At 36.6% G+C, this 20,319-nt stretch overlaps 1 long non-coding RNA gene across 4 annotated transcripts in view; it reads right to left on the bottom strand.

The window, feature by feature from the left end:
- LOC125934294 (uncharacterized) overlaps positions 1-19,239 on the bottom strand; it is a 59,056-nt gene extending 39,817 nt beyond the window's left edge. For 2 of the 4 annotated variants that reach the window (XR_007461304.1, XR_007461305.1), the window contains exons 1-4: positions 17,018-19,239; positions 14,514-14,633; positions 14,288-14,399; positions 11,346-11,474 (exon numbers count right to left, since the gene is read on the bottom strand). This is a non-coding gene — a long non-coding RNA (uncharacterized LOC125934294). Of the gene's footprint in view, positions 1-5,030; positions 11,475-14,287; positions 14,400-14,513; positions 14,634-17,017 lie in introns of those variants that run through there. The other 2 variants (XR_007461306.1, XR_007461303.1) reach the window with 2 other exon arrangements.
- Between the last annotated feature and the right edge of the window lie 1,080 nt (positions 19,240-20,319).

The following is a 20,319-nucleotide window of genomic DNA, read 5'->3' as shown; positions in this document are numbered from 1 at the left end:
GAAGGAGCTCCCACTGACCAAATCTAGGACAATTTGATCATCAAAATAAATAATGATAGAAACAGACTATGACCTACTGAATATAATAGAAACCATGGGTCCACAATGACATTACTAAAAAGAAACAAATTGATAACATTGAAATTTTAACAATGAAGCTATATACATAATTTCAAAGTACTTTATAAAACACTAATTACAAAAGGAAAAGACTAAATTTACAGTAGAGAAACTTGGCAGCCAACAATTTAATGAAATGATCAGAATAACATCATCAGTAATGCACTAAATCAAAATTGTGAGTCACCTGATAGGTTGCAACGAGAGGAACACAGCATCATTTCTGTTATATTCCTGCCAAACATGTATAATCTGAATTGAGTCAAAAAGAAATGTCAGGCAAACCCAAATTGAGAGACATTTTACAAAATATCTGGCCTATAATCTTTAAAAGTATCAAGATCACAGAAGAGAAAGAAAGCAGAAGGAACCATTTCAAATTGGAAGATACTAAAGAGGACCAGCAGCTAAGCACAACACATGATTATGGACTGTATACTTTTGCTATAAAGGACATCCTAGGGATAATGGACAAAACATGAATGGAGTCTGAGAATTAGACTGTACTAATGTATCAAAACTAATGCTCTCATATGGATGGTTTTATTTTGATTACACAGCAGAATGTCCTTGCTTGTAAGATATACACCCTACAGTATTCAGGAGTATAGGGTCATGATGTTGGTAACTTATTCTTAAATAGTTCAGTGGGGGCAGTGGGGAAGCATTCTTTACACTTGCAATTTTCCCCTAAATTTGAGATAGTCTGCAAATTTTCTTACATTGAACTAAAAAAAAAAAAACAGTGCTGGAGCCAAGATGCCATTTGTCTCCTCTCAGGTTTGTGGAAATGTAAAAGCTTGACAATACATTGTGCTGGCAAAAATTTGAGAAAAGGGGGACTTATCTCTGTTGGGACTATAAATTGGTACAACTACTTAGGAGGGAAATGTAGTAATGTTTATCAAAACAACAATTACATATATCGTCTCCAACAATATCACTACTGGGAATTTATTCTATGGGTATACATACCCTAATGCAAAGTAAGGTCTATATACATTTACTGTTGCAGTATTGTTATTAATGGAAACAATCACAAACAACCCAATGTCCATGAATAGGTTAAATTAATTATTGTTCTGTACCTTAATTTTTTTCTCTGTACTACATACTTTGGATATCTTTCCTATCAGTGCATAGGGAGCTTTGCAATTCTTTTACATTGTTCCAGTGTACTCCATTTAATCTATGTACCATAATTAATTTAACCTATTTATGGACATTGGGTCTCATAGAATAAATTCTCAGTAGTGGTATTTTTGGATAAGATACATGTAGCTGTAGTTTTTTTTTTCTTTTTCTTTTCTTTTTTGTTTTTTTTCCTTTTCTTTTTTTTTTTAAGTTTTTAACTCCAGTTAGTTAACATACAGTGTTATATTACTTTCAGGTATACAATATAGTAATTCAACATTTCAGTATATCACTATGTGTTTATCACAACAAGTCCATTGACTGAACTCTCTTGCTCCCTTATTTTTTTTTCCCTTTGCTTGTTTGTTTTGTTTCTCAAATTCCACATTTGAGTAAGATCATATGGCATTTTATCTTTCTCTGACTGGCTTATTTCCCTTAGCATTATACTCTCTGGCTCCATCCATGTCCTTGCAAATGACAAGACTTCATTCTTTTTTATGGCTGAATAATATTCCTCTGTGTGTGTGTGTGTGTGTGTGTGTGTGTGTGTGTGTGTATCTCTGTCTCACATCTTTATCCATTCATCAGTCAGTGGATACTTGGGCTGATCCCTTATCTTGGTTATTGTAAATAACATTGCTATAAACACAGGGATGCGTGTATGTATGAGGAACCTCCATACTGCTTTCCACAGTGGCTGCACCAACTTGCATTCCCACCAACACCTGTTGTTTCTTGTGTTGTTGATTTTAGCCAATCTGACAGATGTGAAGTAGTATCTCAATGTGGTTTTGATTTGCATCTCCCTGATGATAAATGATGATGAACATCTTTTCATGTGTCTGTTGGCCAACTATGTCTTTTTTGGATATGCATTTATAATTTTTTGAATATTCTTTTTTTATTTTATTTTATAAAGACAGTAAGCAGAAAGGGAGGAGAAGGAAAGAGAGAAAGAATCTTAAGCAGGCTCCACGCTCAAACTAGGGCTCCATCCCATGACCCTGGGATCATGACTTGAGCTGAAATCAAGAGTTGGATGCTCAACCGACTGAGCCACCCAGGTGCCCCTGCAATTGTAATTTTGATAAACATTATTACATTTCCCTCCTAAGGAGTTGTATTGATTTATACTTGAAACAGAAATGAATGAAAGTGTCTATATTCTCAAAGTTTTACCAACTCAGTGTATTATCAAACTACCCACGAGTAGCTTATCAAGTAATTTTTCTAAATACATTCTTTGCCCAAGAGAAACTTTAATGAATGAGATATCTTCCACCTCTTGAGGTATTCATTTACTCACTAGTGGTGCCCCTCTATCCACAAACATACCATTGTCTACCCTGTGACCTTTTTCTGCTCTTTGATTTTGGTGGGTCCTGATATACATGAGCCTCCATCCCCCTTATCTGATGTTGAACTAAGCAGCATCTATCTCTAAATAGGCAAAAGGCTCTGCCCAAATTTGGAGAAACATTTAAAACTAGTCAAAACTGAGGATTTTTGGCTCAAACTCAGGATGAGAAGGATAAACCCTGCCCAAATGGAATCTAGTTCTGATATATTTTCCCACCTTTCTAACTAAAGCCAAATGTTGGAATATTTCCTAAATTACCTCTGAAGTTCACTGCATTATTTTGCCTTTTAAAAGCAGACAAACTTACATTTTCATTGTTAATAGATTTATTTTAACACATGCTTGTTTTTCAGTTTGTCATGGGGTGTTGTGAATCTCCACTGTGACCAACCCAATGTGCTCTATTCTTCGGTGGACTGACATAAATCTGCCTGGGCTACACATGTACGAAAGAATTATGGGAGCTACAAGTGGTCAGAATGCCCACTGCCACAACTTTTTGCCATTATTTTGTTCCTTGACAATGATTCAAGGGAGCCAGGGAAAAGAATCCAGGATATTAGTGAACAGTTAACACCAAGAGGACAAAAAGTGAAATCTTTTGACTTGACTATATTTCAAAATAATACTCCCAGTACCAAACATTTCAGTAGTGCATTTCAGAATCCACTATAGGTGTTAACCCATTTGATTTCTATCATTTCAGTGAATAATATTGATTCCCATTCTTTAAGTCAGGAAATGAAAACTCAGAGATGATAACCACATCTCCCCAAATCACACAGCTAGGAAGAAACAAGCCTATAAAGTACCTGAATTAGGCTAATCTTCAATGATCTCAGAGTAAATCTCTGTGATTATTAAGTTTAATAACTCTATCAGTAATGGATATTTCTAAATTCAAATGAGTTTAAAATTTTATGAGGCTATCTAATGCCTCGAGAACAGTGTCTACGGAGGCTGGGAATTCCAGAAAATAGGAGCTAAAAGGTTAATTTATTCTAACAGAAGGATGATTAACACAAGGTAAGATTACCTATCTCTAATTAACCTAGTCCATTATTGAGTTCTTAACAAGAAGGATATGGATAGCAGAAATGTCACTCAAAAAGAATTCAGCTGAGAAAGTCTGAAGACAGTACTGCTCTGGGAATGATAATCATTATACTTGTTAGCCATTGGGAATGCTTAAAACCATCTTAATGTTTAAGCCAGAACCTAAAATACTTCTTTATTCAAACCTCTCTGTTAAGGGGACTATGAGGCATAAGATTAACAAGTAATCTTTGAAAAGGTCTCAAAGGAAAATATGTTTATTGTTTTTAAATAAACATCAGTCTTGCTTATTGTATTCAAAGCCCTACTAATAAAAAGTTAAACATTGTTACTAAGTGAGATATATTCTTGACTGATCAATGATTTAATAATAGGCCTAACTCCTCTCCCTCACTCTGACATCTATCTTACACCTGTTATATTCCAAGAGAAAGTCAGACAAAACACCTATAATATTTTCACTAATAATACTTCTGATGATCTTTGAAAATCAATGCTACTCTAAGCATACCTAACTTAAAATCTTAGGTACTGAAAAACTTGGTTTGCCATATCCTGTGGGTTAGTTTGTGTTTTGTTTTGTTTTGTTTTTCATTGTATAACACAATGTCATGTAAGAATGAAGTATATCATTTACTTTAGTTTTGTGCTATTATAATGGCATGTTAATGGGATTTTTCCTGTTGTCTTGGAATTGGTTATTCTAATTGAAATATGATGACAAAATTGTATAAGGATTCCATACTTTTAAAGGCCTCTCCAACCAATGAGGCCAAAAGTCTCCCTGAGGACATATTCAGAGGCAAAGGAACAACCTCTCCCATTGCCAACTGGCATAACACCCCTAAGTGGGCAGAAAAATAGTTCCCCTCAACCCACCAGAAGTCAAGTAAAGAGGGAATTTCAGTGAAATATAGAAAGTGATCACTGGCAAGGCAGAAAGTCTGACAGCCTACTAGTTAGCTAAATATTTAGAGTCAGGGAACTAGAGACCAACCTGAAGCCTGCCTTCAAAGTGCAGTGAGCCCTATGAGGGAGTATGAGGGAGAATGTGACCTGTGTCTTTTGGAACTTGGGAGCATATCTGAACACCAAGAACTGTGCCTCCTTCTTTTCTGGAGATTTTGAAGGAGGACTTGCTGACTGAGCCCAGGAGAACGGGACAAAAAGAGAGCACGTTATAGGGAAATTAGGAAAAAGGTGGAGGAAGTCTCCAACTTGATCCCAGTTTCTTTATCTATCAGAGAATGCAGAGGAGGACTTCCGGGTTTGACTCAATACAAAAGAATATAGAGAAGAGAGGAGAAAGCCCAAGCCCTAGAGTTACCTGCTTTTTAAGGGGGGGGGGGGGGGGGGGGAGATATGGACCAAAGGCAGGACTAAAGGAAGACATGGGTGCCTCCTCTGCCATATCCTCAGAGAGGTAGTGCACCAAGGTGAGGCTAAACAGCACTAAAAACTGCACAAACTTATGAGAAGATCATCACATCCTCAGTGACCACCAGCAGCAACAGAATCATGCACATTCTTGGGGGGAGGGGTACTTCCTCATCTTCAATAAGCAATCCCCGCCATCTCTTATATTTCTCCTCCACAACAAAGGAGTGAGATGCTATAGAGGGAATTGAGAGGATCATATGTGAATCAGATTTGAGCCTGGATTTTTACACTGGAGTGAAATTAGTTTGGATTTGCTTTGTTTTTTTTAATAACTGAAAATGATGACAAAGATGCAGAATATGCTCAGGAAACTGTCTTGGGAGATTTCTACAAAGCACTACTGGGAATTGTGATCGGAGAAAAATAAAAACATTATTATGTTAATATCCACGAAGTAGAGTCTACTCAATAAAACTGTTTATACTAACATGCTGACTTACTAAAGCAGGTTGGGAGGAGTTTTGGGGGGGAGGAAGGGGGTCACACATCATCTCAAAAATAGTGGACAATAAAAAGAACAATAACAAAAAAACAAGTCAACTCTTACATGCAGGAATTAAGAAAGGAGACATTAAAAGAATAAAAAAATCATTCAGATTTGATTTTATTGTATAAGTTGAAGAACCCATACTTACTTGCCTATGTCTTTGTTAAAAGGAAACATTTTTAGTAAAAAATATCTTGGATATGTATAAGACCTTTGAAAGTTTTCAAGGTACTGGGTTTGAGGGTTTTTTTGTTCTGTTTTGTTTTTTGTTTTGATAACATACAGTATAGTCTTAACTTCAGGAGTAGAAACCAGTTATTCATCACTTACATATGACACCCAGTGCTCATCCCAAAAAGTACCTTTCTTAATGCCCATCACCCATTTAACCCATCCCCCCACCTCCCCTCCAGCAACCCTCAGTTTTTTCTCTGTGTTTAAGAGTCTCTTATGGTTTGCCTCCCTCTCTGTTTTGAATTTTACCTTATGAGAAAAGACCAGTCTCATTATTCACTTTCATATCCAAGGTGTATGTAATGAACCTTAGAAAGTATTCAAACCATGATTTTCAAATCAATCTATCACCTTCTACCCACTTCTCCCTTCTGCTGTCTTATCTTCAATTCATTGAAGATTTGGGGGAGGGGGATAGTTTTAATTATTTTCATAAGATACATGTATTATTTTTGTAATTAAAAAAAATAAAACAATGATTAACATTCTATTCATCATCTTCCTCTCCTATGTAATTATGCTTTATTCTATTTAACTAACAACTATTCATTTCAACATTCAACAATTATTTCCTTCAGATCAACTTCTCTAGCCGGTATCTTCAGCTTATTTGCGCCATGTTTTTCTATTTAAATGTTTGCCCGATAAAAACTGTCTTCTCCACTCCTAGCACTGGGGCTAACGGTTGGTATCTCAACTCATTTTTGGTTTCGATTCTCAGATCTTCCATAACACTCAGAAATTTGTTTGTTTTGTTTTGTTTTTGCTCATTTCACTTTTTCATTCTCTACAGTGATTTCAGAACCCTCTCCACTGTCCTCAAACCTCCAACTAAATCTTAGCATGACTGCACAGAGAAAGTAAGAGCCATAAGATAGAAAGTCACTTCTCTTCCAGCCAGGAAACTCTCAAACCAACCTACATTGAAGTTTTCTTCCCTTCCCAGTCTCTTGAAGTGGGAATTTGGTGTTTTCACATTCCTACAACTAATCCTGTCTCTTCCATATCTTTAATCTTGCCCTCAGATTGGCATCTTATCAAAAACAGGTCTTTCCTGAATGAATAACCTTTTAGCTACCACCCTATCTTTTTCATTGACAGGTAAATTGAAATTGTTGCATATCTGCCCTGCTTGTGGAAGGGGCTGGGGGGAGTAGGAACAGCATGGGAGTCAGAGCCCACCTCATAAAGGGTAAAGATGTCCTCACACAAAGATCAGTCTAGTGTAGAGAGGCCAAGCCTGAGTAGGATGAGGATTTGTCCATTTAGAGGGGCACAGTGTCGACGGCAGAGCCTGCACAGGGGAACAGTGCATCTACAGAGGAGAGGGGATGGCAGTAGAAAGGAGACTGATTACATACAGAAGGATAGGGCAAATAATCAGACCACTGGGAGCCAGGTTTCTCAGCAGCAAGGAAGGGGGTTACATATATGAAAAGGGAGAAAAATAGAATAAATCCTGAAGAGATAGATTAAAACTAATAATATCAGTATGCATTCATGGTTTAATAAATAGATGGATAGATGAAATGCAAATGTGTGGACATACATTGATATATACATGTGTCTATATCTTAGCTCTAACTGAGAAACTTTGAAGCACCACACTCCAAAAACAAAGAGCACACCTAGTGCCCAGACTTTTTTTCTAAATGTTATTTTCCACTAAAAAGACTTGAGGCTAAAACGGCTAATTCCAGGACCAGGGTAGGGAAAGTACAAGGTGACCTTATTCTATCTTATGCCAGAAAGGAAGAAGTCAAAAAGTGACTTGAGACACGTCAAGAGAATACATAAACCACCTTCAAGGGGCTTCCATTAGCTAAACTGGGAACAGCCTCAACATCAAAATAAATGATAGTAAAGAATTAAGACCCATATTAATCACCAGTACTATAAATAAATAAATGAATGAATTGAAAGTTTCATAAGAAATGGGCTATTTGCAAAGTCTCAAAGAACTTCCTTACAAAGTACTTAACTAATTACCAAAGGAGGAAAAATTTTTAAAAACTAAATAGTTGAGAATCCTGAAGGACACATTCTTAATCAAGTGACCATTAGTAACGGGACAAATCAAAATTGTGTGTCATCTGATAGGATTCACTAAGGAGAAAACAGCATTACCTTTGAGGTATTCCTGTCAAAATCTATTAATTCAGTCTTTTTCAACTGTACCACAGAACACACTATTTCCTCAACCCTCTCAAGAACAGTACATAATTAACACCATTCTAGATGTATTGAAAGAAGTTAATTCTTTCATACAATAGATGCCAATTGATGTTGGTATCTAACTCTCTCCAGTTGGAAAAGGCCCAGAGGTACATTCCATAAAATAACTGGTCAGTAATCTTTAAAATGTCAAGGTCACTAAAGACTAGGAAAGACCATTGTTGCTCTCAACTGAAAGACACTAAAGAAGTATTACAACTTTATGCAACAGGTGACTTTTAACTACAGCCTCCCATTCTAAAGGACAGTATTGAGACAAGTGGCAAACATGACTGGGATTTGAGGATTAGATAGTAATAACCCATGACTTGATTTTCACAGTTGTATTATGGCTATGTAGGCACATGTCCCTATTGGTAGAAAATACCTAGTAAAGTATTCAGGAGTGGTAGAGTATCATACTGGCAAATTACTTTCAAATGGTTCTGGGGGGAAATAATGGTTGTGTACTATGCCTGCAAGTTTTTTTCTTTTTTTTTTTTTAATATGAAATTTATTGTCAAATTGGTTTCCATATAACACCCAATGCTCATCCCAACAGGTGCCCTCCTCAATGCCCATCATTTACTTTCCCCTCCCTCCCACCACCCCCATCAACCCTCAGTTTATTCATATCTTGTTTCAAAATTTTAAAAATCAAAAAAATTAAAAATGAACAAAAATAAAACTGAACAAAAGTAAATTCATCATCATCTTCACTCCTCCGCATGTTCCTCATCTCAGCGAATGACTCCACCATTCAGTCAGCAAGTTGCCTAATCCAGAAATCCAGGGTCATCCTTGACTTCCCTTCCCTTCGCTAATATACACCCAATTAATGTGTCTCCCTCTGAACCCAGATCTAATCATGCACCAAGTTCTGGTGATTCTACATCCTAAATATCTCTTGAACTTAATCCATTTCCCTTTAGTCTCTCTAATACTATGGAATTCTGGCCACCATCCTACTCTACTGTATTACCTAAACAGCCTCTTAAAATAATCTACAAGCCTCCTCCAATCTATTTTCCAAGATCAGAGTTATTCTAAAACATAAATCTGTTCATGTTATTCCTCTTAAAAAACTCTTCAATATTCCTTATTGCTTCTAGAATGAAAACCAAACTCCTTATACTACCATATATTTTGGTTTGCCCAGAATGATTTTTATTTCTATTGTACAAACACGGTTATTATTGGCCTCTCTTGCACTCTCAGTAGCGTCTCAACTAGGACAATGAATCATATGTTCTGGAAAGCCATAAGGTTCTGACAATTTGGTCTCTGTTTACTTCTCTAGATTGATCCTGACTTCTCTCTCATTTCTAGTAAATCTCAACTCTTTTGGGAAGGCTCTACCTGAGCACTGGATCAGGATTCAGTACCTTTGCTAGACATTTCCTAATACTATGCAAGTCCTGTTAGCAACATATATCTATTGCACACATATCCTTATTTAACTATTTGTTTTTATTTCTCCTTAAAGTGTAAATTCTGTAAAGGTAACTCTACCACTTGGGGATGTGACCTTGAGCAAGTTACCAGATCTTTCTAAGCCTCAGTTTCCCCATCTTTAAAATGAGGATAATTGCATTATTATTATGATCAAATGATATAAAGCATGTAAAGGCTTAGCCCACCATACTCACCATTTTATGTTTTAAGAATTATGTAAATAGTCAAAAGCATTTTTTTCCCTCTAGAGCTCCTTAAAATTGTTTTCTTTTCATAACCAATCTTTTGATTTTTTTATGTACCCTACTTATCACACAGATAGACTGTTTCTTCTTAACATAAATCTAACAAGTCTCTTCGTGATAGAGTTATTTCTCATTTTATTTATTTGCTTCTTTAAAAAAACGTATGTTCTGGGGTTCCTGGGTGGCTCAGTTGGTTAAGCGTCTGACTCTTGGTTTCAGCTCAGGTCATGATCTCACAGTTTCATGAGTTCAAGCCTTAAATCGGGTTCTGTGCTGGCAGTGCAGAGCCAGCTTGGGATTCTCTCTCTCCCTTTCTCTCTCTGCCCCTCCCACACTAATGCTGTCTCTGTCTCTCTCTCATAATAAATAAATAAACTTAAAAAAAGAAAAGGTATGTTCTAACAGAAAGTTATCTTGTGAGAAATGAGATAACACCAGAGTCTATTAGCACTGCTCAGGCATGGAATATTTCTTTCCTCTCTGTCCTAGTGAGTAAGCACATATAAGTCCTCACAGGAAACTGAACACATACACTGTATGGTATAGTATTATAAGAAAATATGCTTTTGAAATATTATAAAACAATGAAGGCCAAATACATAAATTTGTAGAAAACAGTGTTTCTATCATTTTAATAGTTGTTTCTTAATAACTAAACAATTTTTGGGAGAAAAAGCCCTATTGTAAAAAAGTAACGATTCAATTAATTAATGGGCCCTACATTGACAGATTGAACACTGTATACCATACATTTAAAGCTCTTTTGAGTCCCATAATTGATATTGTGTTTCTTTTATAAATTTTAAACTAAAAGTTCTGGCTGCCAGAGATGAAAATTTAAAATTAATTACATGATTGTAATTTCTACTCACAGACCACACTCTTTCTCTAAATTTAACTATCGTGTTGTACCTTTGTTAATTGTACAATTTTATCACTGATCTCCTTTGTTTAGTAAAATATGCAAGATAGCGGGGCGCCTGGGTGGCTCAGTCAGTTAACCGTACACCTCTTGGCTTCAGCTCAGGTCATGATCTCACGGTTTGTGGGTTCGAGCCCCACATCAACCCCAGAATCGGGCTCCATACTGACACTACAGAGCCTGCTTGGGATTCTCTGTCTCCCTCTCTCTCTGCCCCTCTTCCACCTGCTTTCTCTGTCTTTCTCTCAAAATAAATAAAACTAAATTTTAAAAAATATGCAAGATAATACATTAAACACATCCTCAGAACTTTTCTTTCATTTATTAAAGGAAAATTAATTCACCATTCAGAAGTTAAATTTATACACATAAATTTAATCCACAGCCATTTAAGAAACAAAACAATCAAGCAAAGGTGAGAAAAAGAGAAAGGCAAACCAAGAAACAGACTCTTCACCACAGAGAACACACTGATGGTTACCATGTGGGAGGTGGGTAGGGCGAGGAGTTAAATAGGTGATGCGGATTAAGGAGGGCATTTGTGATGAGTACATAACTTGTGTTATGTGGAAGTCTTGAATCACTGTAACATACACCTGAAACTAATATTACACTCTGTTAACTGACTGGTATTTGGATAAAAACTTTTTAAAAAATGTAATCCACAGCACTTACCATTGCTCATACTTTCTGCTCTCTTGTAAGAATCCAGAATGTTATATCTCATTTCCATTCATAAATCCACAAAGTTCTGTTTCTCCACAGCAAATATTGTAGTGTTTTCAATCTAAGTGTTTCACTGTTCTTAAAAATAAAAAAAATTTTTGAAAATATATGCAAAATAATTTTTAAATAATATATATTTTCATTTTTAATATTTTCTCTTTTTTTTAATGTTTATTTTTAAGACAGAGAGAGACAGAGCATGAATGGGGGAGGAGCAGAGAGAGAGAGGGAGACACAGAATCCGAAGCAGGCTCCAGGCTCTGAGCTGTCAGCACAGAGCCCGACGCGGGGCTTGAACTCACGGACCGCGAGATCATGACCTGAGCCAAAGTCGGACGCTTAACCGACTGAGCCACCCAGGTGCCCCAATATATTTTTTCAATGACCAGGTTTTCAAATATCTGACTGTCAAATTTACCAAACTTATAAATGAAAAGTGTTTGTCTTCAGAAATGTTTTTAGTGATTTTAATTTCTTTTTTTTTTTAATTTTTTTTAACATTTATTTATTTTTGAGACAGAGAGAGACAGAGCATGAACGGGGGAGGGGCAGAGAGAGGGAGACACAGAATCTGAAACAGGCTCCAGGCTCTGAGCTGTCAGCACAGAGCCTGACGCAGGGCTCGAACTCACGGACCGCGAGATCATGACCTGAGCCGAAGTCGGACGCTTAACCGACTGAGCCACCCAGGCGCCCCGATTTTAATTTCTAAGATAGGTATCACCTACACATAATCTCAATACATATGTAGCAAATAAAATATTACAAAATCAAGATCTTTGATTTCTATGACCTACTTGCAAATCTGTTCAAAATACTTCTATTAAATGGCAGATATGAAACTATATTAAAAATATAGATAAGCAAGTTTCATTTAAGTTTCCCAAATTCTTATAGTCAGGTATTTTGCTCTCTGCTATGGCACACAACAGCATTTTTCCTAAGCAATCAAAAGCAAGCTGGAAGATTCTTTGTTCATTAATTGTAAATAATGTATCCAATAAAAGTAGAAAAATGCTGAAAAGTGATATATGTATTTTAATATGATTATTACTTTAAAACCAAGGCAGTAATCTTTACTTTAGTAAAGGCAGTTTACTTCAACTGGGATTGGACAATAAATACATCATGATGATGACCTTGAAGCAATCAGCACATACTTATAAAATGATGGTTTGACCTTATATCTTATTTTCTTTTAATTTTTAATTTTTTTTTAATGTTTATCTATTTTGAGACAGAGACACAGAGTGCGAGTGAGGGAGGGGCAGAGAGAGAGGGAGATACAGAATCCGAAGCGGGCTCCAGGCTCTGAGCCATCAGCACAGAGCCCAGCACAGAGCTCAAACTCATGAGCTGTGAGATCATGACCTGAGCCAAAGTCGAACGCTCAACCGACCGAGCCACCCAGCTGCCCCTGAACTTATATCTTATTTTTAATTCATCAGCCTCATGTGGTTTCATGTGGGTATCTAGAAAAACTTCCCATAAGATTCGACAATCTTTCAATGGAAAATTGCTTAAAGATAACATTCCTTTATCAACTTACCACATATCAGTACACAATTTATTAAGTGTGTATTATGTGCCAGGCACTATGCTAAGCATAGGCACTATGCTAAGCATACCCCTGAGGGGCGCCTGGATGGCTGAGCCGATTAAGCCTCCGACTTCAGCTCAGGTCATGATCTCACAGTTCATGACTTCGAGTCCTGTATCAGGCTCTGTGCTGACAGCTCAGAGCCTGGAGCCTGCTTCGGATTTGTCTCCCTCTCTCTCTGCCCTCCTCCACTCACACTTTCCCTGTCTCTCTCTCTCTCTCTCTCTCTGTCTCTCTCTCTTAGAAATAAAGAAACATTAAGAAAAAAAAACTAAAAAAAAAAGTGAGAGCATGGAAGAGACAGTAAAATAAACCACACAAAATATTGTTAAGAAACAAAGTTTTCAAAAGGTGTTGTGAGGGGCGCCTGAGTGCCTCAATAGGTTAAGCGTCAGACTTCAGCTCAGGTCATGATCTCACGGTTCATGAGTTTGAGCCCCACGTCGGGCTCTGGGCTGACAGCTCAGAGCCTGGAGCCCACTTCAGATTCTGTGTGTCTCTCTCTCTCTGCCCCTCCGCTGCTTGCACTCTGTTTCTTGCATTGTCTCAAAAATAAGCATTAAAAGGTGTTGTGAACAAAGAAGAGGAACATATAATCCAAACTAGGGAGGAGAGGATGGTTACAGAAGCCTTCTTGGAGGCTTACTGATAAATAAGTCTACTGCCTGGCTTTCAGCATGGGCTACTGATTAAGAGAATTGATTCAAATCCTAGTACCATCTGTTCCTAGTTGTGGGAGTATGGACAAGTTACTTCATTATTCCAAGCTGGTTTCCTTGTTTATAGGATGGATACAATAGTATTTACCTCATAGTGCTGGTAAGAGGACCAAATAAGATAATGAGCAGAAAGCACAGTGGCTGCCATAAAATATGCTAGTATTCTGATTGTTTTAACGGTGATCTCTTTCTCTCTCTCACACACACACCCCTCACCTAGCAAACAAGCTGGTGGTTTCTGGATTTCCTGGCCAATGTATGTATGTCCTATATACCTCTAAAAGAAAAACTTGTTTCATCCCACCTAGCCTGCCCCCCTGCCCCATTTTCAGTTATCAGACAGGCTTCCTGATCGCATGAAAAGTCTCCCTGACTTTCTTTAGTCATGCCTGTGCCATGTCCACTCTTTGAATGTGAGCCTGACCACTGAGAAATGTCTTGAGAAGACCGTAACTCTCCTGTCATCCTTCTCTGTCTCCATATCCTCCCAGAGACAGATCTCTTGCCCTTCACCCTCACACTACTCTCTGAAGATTTGGTGATTTTTGGTGATTTTTCAAGAGTTCACTTACCAAAGTTTTGGTGATTTTTCAAGAGTTCACTTAATTGGCTTTGTCCTCTTAACTATTGGCCACTGCTGTCTCCAAGCCAGCAACCAACACTTCATTTCATTTAGAGTGATCACTGCAGAGACAGAAAAAAATAATGTGATTAGAATACAAAATCATTGAAGTTCATGACAATGAGAGAAAGGCTTGTGCTAGAAACAATAAGAGAATGACCATTTGTTCTTCTCACCTTATCCTTTTTAGGATCATGACTCTATTTGACAATCATTCCCCTGCCATTGGCCACTTATTTATCAAGCGACTCTTTCTAAAAGGTTCTTCTCTCCTTCCTCTTCATTTGCAGAAAAGCCTAAGGGGAGAGGTCAGGCTAAGTTCAGTATCTTCTTATACGTTTATCTTTCTAGAGCTTCTACCAAGTTTCACCAAAACAGATTGAAATAATATCAAAAGACAAAAATAAATGAAAAATTAGAGTTAAAAGGCTTCTCCCATTCAAGGGGCCCATTGGCAGAAATAAAGTATTCCTTATCTGTAAGAGTGTAAAAGATGATTTGGACATTAAAATTAGTAGGTAAAATTCAATCTACTCTAGCTTCCTAATTTTGTCTTTAACCCGTATGTTACAAAATTATTTTGACTTTACTAAAACATTACTCCCACTTTCTAAAGACAAAGATACACTATATTATTTCAACTTGTAAATTACTCACTTATTTTTTTTTTATTTGAGAGAGAGAGAGAGAGCATGAGAGCAGGAGCAGAGGAGAGGTTCAGAGAGAGAGAATCCCAAGCAGGCTCCACACTAAGCATGGAGCTTCACACAGGGCTCAATCCAACTACCCTGGGATCATGACCTGAGCCACCCAGGTGCCCCAATTTGTAGATTATTCATGATTTAATTCTGCTCCTCACTTCAGACGCTTTGTGCATCTTCACAACAGCATGTGTACCCCATATCCACAAAACTCTTCAAAGAGTTTTGAAGAGTTATGTGTTTCAAAGAGATATATGTTTCAAAGTCTAAAATATTAAAGCATTAAGGTCCTACCAGATTCTCCACAGCAAAATAATTGGAAATTCATACACTCTACAAAAACCAATTATCAACTGACTATATCAATTACATATCAATTTTATATCAATTTGGGGCAGAAAATTTCAGTTGCCTCAAGTTTCCACTGAAATGCATTGACTTAAGTAGCTTATTCATAAACTAAAAGAAAAATGTTCATGTTACAAAAACAAAAAATATAAAACCAATTCCTGATTAAGCCACATGTGAATTTACTAAGTCACAGATTAAATGTGTGATTTCAAAGCTTAGCTATCATGTAACTTGTTTCCTGACTCTGAAACAAAAGATCATTTGAAACACTTAGAGTTCTGGATGCAGCAAACTTTTAAACTGCCTTTCCTCCTTACAGCATTTCTCAACAAACTCTTCCTCCATCATGGCTACTTCTTCAATGGGATAACAAGTAAAATTCCTCAACAACAGAAAAAATAGTAACAGGAAAACTAAGCTGATTCAAATGAATGAGAAGAAATAATTCTTTTTACAGTTTTTAAGTATGATAACATAATAATAAACAACAATAAAACTAACCTTACATAACAGACCCTTGGAAAATGCTTCCATTCAACAGTATTGAAAAAATAGTGACAGTAAATAATAAGTTTCGGGTTTTAAAAATCAACAATAATAAGGATCCTCTTCATCAACAGAAAAAAAAATGTAGATGACTGGAAAGGCAATATTCTCTAAGTGAGATATCGAATATGAAATTCCATTTAGCAAAATATGAATTTCAGGTAAAAAAAAAAAACTGAGAACTTGTTGCATTCACTTATACTTTCCACTAAAACTCAGTAATCATCAGAAAATGTTAGCTATTATAATTAGATTTTGTTTACATTCATTACATAAAGTTGTGCCAGGTCAAAAGTCATAAAATAGTTCAAAAAAGAAACTTAGCATTTCTGATTCTCCCCATAGGCCCGATGCCACTCAAGCCTACATGAATAAACTTTACCAAGTCATCTAATTTAGCAGGACCTAAGTGTTACAAATTCATTCAAGAGATTTTCCCTTGGAGCCACTAATCAAATCTGTTGTCAGAGAATTTTAATTGATATGAATCATTGTCTTTACTTCACCAGCAATGCAATAATGCTTATTATTAATAATTCTTTATTAGTTGTATATCTAGATGGAAATGTAACAAAATGTTAACAGTGGTATATCTGGGTGGATAGAATTATGAATGACTTTACTGTAAATTAAAAAATCAAGGGGTACCTGGGTGGCTCAGTTGGTTAAGCACTGGATTCCTGATTTTGGTTCAGGTCAAGGTCTCATGGCTAGTGAGATAGAGCCCTGAGTTAGGCTTTGTGCTGATAGTGCAGAGCCTGCATAGCACAGAGCCTGCTTGGGGTTCTCTCTCTCTTCCTGTGCCCCTACCCAGCTCATGCTCGCTCTCTCTCTTTCCCTTTCTCTCTCTAAATAAATAAAATAACCTTTAAAAAAAAATACTTTAAAAAAAAAAGACATCAAAAATAAAAGATCAACTGGTGTTCACATAACACATACTACATCTTAATGAGGAGGGAGAACAGAAATAGAAATTTGGAACTGACATTTATGATGAAATTCAGAATACATTTGAATGTCTATTAAGTATGAAGAACATAAATACACCATCTAATTCACTATCAAATATAAAAAAAACTCACTTATTTTGCTAATAACATAGCAAATCTTGCCTCCAGTCTTTGCGCCAAAGTCATTGTATTTTGAGGATGTTAAAGAGTTAAGTCAGAGTCACAAAATCCTGAAATATGAAATTGAAACAAAAAGAAAACAAAAACCAAACACCCTTAGTTCTACACTACGTAAGACAATCAAGTGTTAGTTGAAATAAGGATTAAACATGGATTTCATTTTTTTTTTTTTTTTTTTAAGAATAGGTCTGGCTCCTGGTGTGGTTTTTCTTACAATCATACATGAAAACTTTCTGTTGAGATGGCTTGGTGTTTTTTTAATAATATTGAGCACTATGACATATTATGTAAAAATCTCCAGACTTGGCAGTAATTTTTACTTACCACATGAATACAAAATATCTTGATAGTGATCATCATTTGTCAGTTTTAGATAGAGTTCTTGAGCTTGAGTTTAATCCTTTGTACAGTAAGGTGGAACAGCCATCGAATTTAAAATCCAAGGAACAAATACCATAAAGAGGGATTTCTACTTAAGCTCTGAAGAAGTTGTAAAAAGGGAAGGGGGAGCTAGTTATTTTGCCTACTTGGAATTTTACTCAGTTGTGCCCAACTGAGTCTAGTAGAGGGGTTAGAAGAAGGGAAAGGAGTTAACAGCAGTGAGATGTTGTTCTGGGCACAGAAAACAGCATGCAACTGCACACTGGCAACTGCGAGACAGGCTAACAAAGGGGACAGAAGATGCACTTGACAGGAGTATAGAGAGTCAGCAGAGGAGTAGGAGGAGAAGGCATACGAGACGTAGGCTGGAGTGCAGTAGGAAAGAGCCTTAGTGGTAAAGATGAATAGCTTAAACTTAATGCAAAATACAATAAGGGCCCAGTAAGACAAGTCCAGACGACCAAGAAAACACCTAAAGTACAACATTTCAAGTTATCTCAAAGGCAGAGTTTTAGACAAGGAGTTTTGAAAAGGGGAGGTTACAAAAGCCACAAGAGAAAACATTTAGTCCAAAATTTAGTCGAAGTGGTTTTTTTCCTTTTAGACACAAAAACAAAGGGACATCTGGCTGGCTCAGTTGGAAGAGCATGAGACTCTTGATCTCTGGTTGTGAGTTTGAGCCCCATACTGGATGTAGATATTACTCACATAAATAAATTTTTAAAAAACTGAAAACACAAACAGGAATTTAAAGGTGCCAGGGTTGTTTGTTTGTTGTTTGTTTGTTTCTGGTGTTTCCGGAGTTTGAACAAATAGGAGGAAGTAAACAAAATGAAGCAAGTAAGCTCAAGTTTAGACACTTAAATAGTTACATGACCAAATCCAAATCAAAGAAAGGTGATAATTAGGATAAATGAGCAGAATCTTAAGTAAAAGTGACAGGGGATAAGAATTTCCTGGCAACTTGTCAATTAGTTTAAGAGGTGTTTAGGAAGTGTTTATGAAGACACAGAGAGAAAATAAAGAGAAATAGCAAAGTAAGTAATAAAGACAGTAATTTACAATATCCTAAAAGCTTCTAAGAGAAGGAATAATGCCCTATAGCCCCATGAATGAATCATTTAATGTGGTAAAACAATTTTCCAAACTACAAGTAAATCTCTTAGGGTTCTTTCTGATTAAATGCAATTCTAGTTCATTTAAAAAACTGATTCTTATTTTTCCAGATAGAAGTTATATTACGACAAGAAAATTTTTACTTAAACTTCTGAACAATTTAGCCATTGTTCACGAGCCCTGAGGTGTTTAAAACAAATTTAGTAATGAAGGCCTCATTGTGTACTGCACTTTTAAATCCATTTCTTGCCCAATGTCATTTGAATGCTTCACAAGTATCATTTGACCCTAAAGCTGAGAAGCTGACATTTTAGCAAATTCACCATTTTACCACTAGGTGGCAAAAAAACCCAAGTAGTATCTGTTACCAAAGCTAGTACAAAATTCCAACTACTTGAACAACCAGAATGAATTTCCACCAGGTGTCAACCAAGAGGGAAAAAAAAAAAGAAAAAAGGCTATGTTTCCCACTCAGATACACAAATTCAGTTTTAAGCATAGCCATCTAAACTTTATTAGAGATAAATGGCCTGCCCATTAACTCTCCAAATAATTTGCATATTTATATATAATGCTGAAGCCAAGATAACTACCTTGTCAACTAAAATCCAACGAAATTGTTTCTTCCCCAAAAAGCAAGAAAACAGTAAACCAATGAGAACGGTCAAAAATCTTCCAGTGTAGGGGCGCCTGGGTGGCGCAGTCGGTTAAGCATCCGACTTCAGCCAGGTCACGATCTCGCGGTCCGTGAGTTGGAGCCCCGCGTCAGGCTCTGGGCTGATGGCTCAGAGCCTGGAGCCTGTTTCAGATTCTGTGTCTCCCTCTCTCTCTGCCCCTCCCCCGTTCATGCTCTGTCTCTCTCTGTCCCAAAAATAAATAAATAAATAAATAAATAAATAAATAAACGTTGAAAAAAAAAATCTTCCAGTGTATTTAATTATGAATATATAGTAGTTCCAGATTTCTATTTTTCCATCTACATTTCTCTTAGAAGCAGCTCTGTTGATTGCAAAAATCTAGAAAAGTTTATGCTGTTATGCCTTGAATCCCAGTGTGAGTTTATGAAAACATTGCCATTTGTTACCAAAATGTTCACAATATAAATTTACTTGTCTTTGATTAAGAGGATTACAATGTTGAACAGTCTAAGACCGTTGGACTTGTAAAAATTAATATTAGAACTTTACAAAATTAAGCTCTATTTATATACCACATCATGCTTTTTAAAAACCATCTTACAGGCTTCACTAATTTCTAACAAAGATTTTCGATTCTGTTGTGAACATGAGGTCAGTTAAAACACTATGTCATGTTGCCTCTTATAAAGTGGTACTTTTTAAGGCCAAACTCTATTTTTAATCCTCTGGACACAGGAGTTGTAATCATGTCATACCCTGCAAATCTAGCTGTAGGTGGTGTCTTTAAAAAGCCTCTTTTCTTCCTTCTAGGAAGTGGTCAGGCCTTTTCCCCCCTGGCGTCATCATGCAAACAACTTGGTTGCTTTTCGTTTCTATCTAATTAAGAGATGGAAGAAAAAGCAGTCGAGGAGTAAGCAAAACCTATTGATTAAAAAAAGAAGAAGAAGAAAAAAAAAAACTATTGATCATAGTTGCCTCTCTTTCTTGCTCCTTCTGGTCTTCTCTTGTAAGGTTCCTTTGGCCTCGACTGAGCTCCCTTCCACTCTGCCTACAACGCACTGGTCTTTTAAATAATCCAAGCCAAGAATGCTCTTGTCTACGAACATTGTTTCTTGTCTA

The sequence above is a fragment of the Panthera uncia genome, assembly GCF_023721935.1.
Source record: "Panthera uncia isolate 11264 chromosome A1 unlocalized genomic scaffold, Puncia_PCG_1.0 HiC_scaffold_17, whole genome shotgun sequence".
Classification (NCBI taxonomy): Eukaryota; Metazoa; Chordata; class Mammalia; order Carnivora; family Felidae; genus Panthera; species Panthera uncia.
Note: the sequence above shows the minus strand (reverse complement) of the source record. Positions and strands in the feature narration are given on the sequence as shown.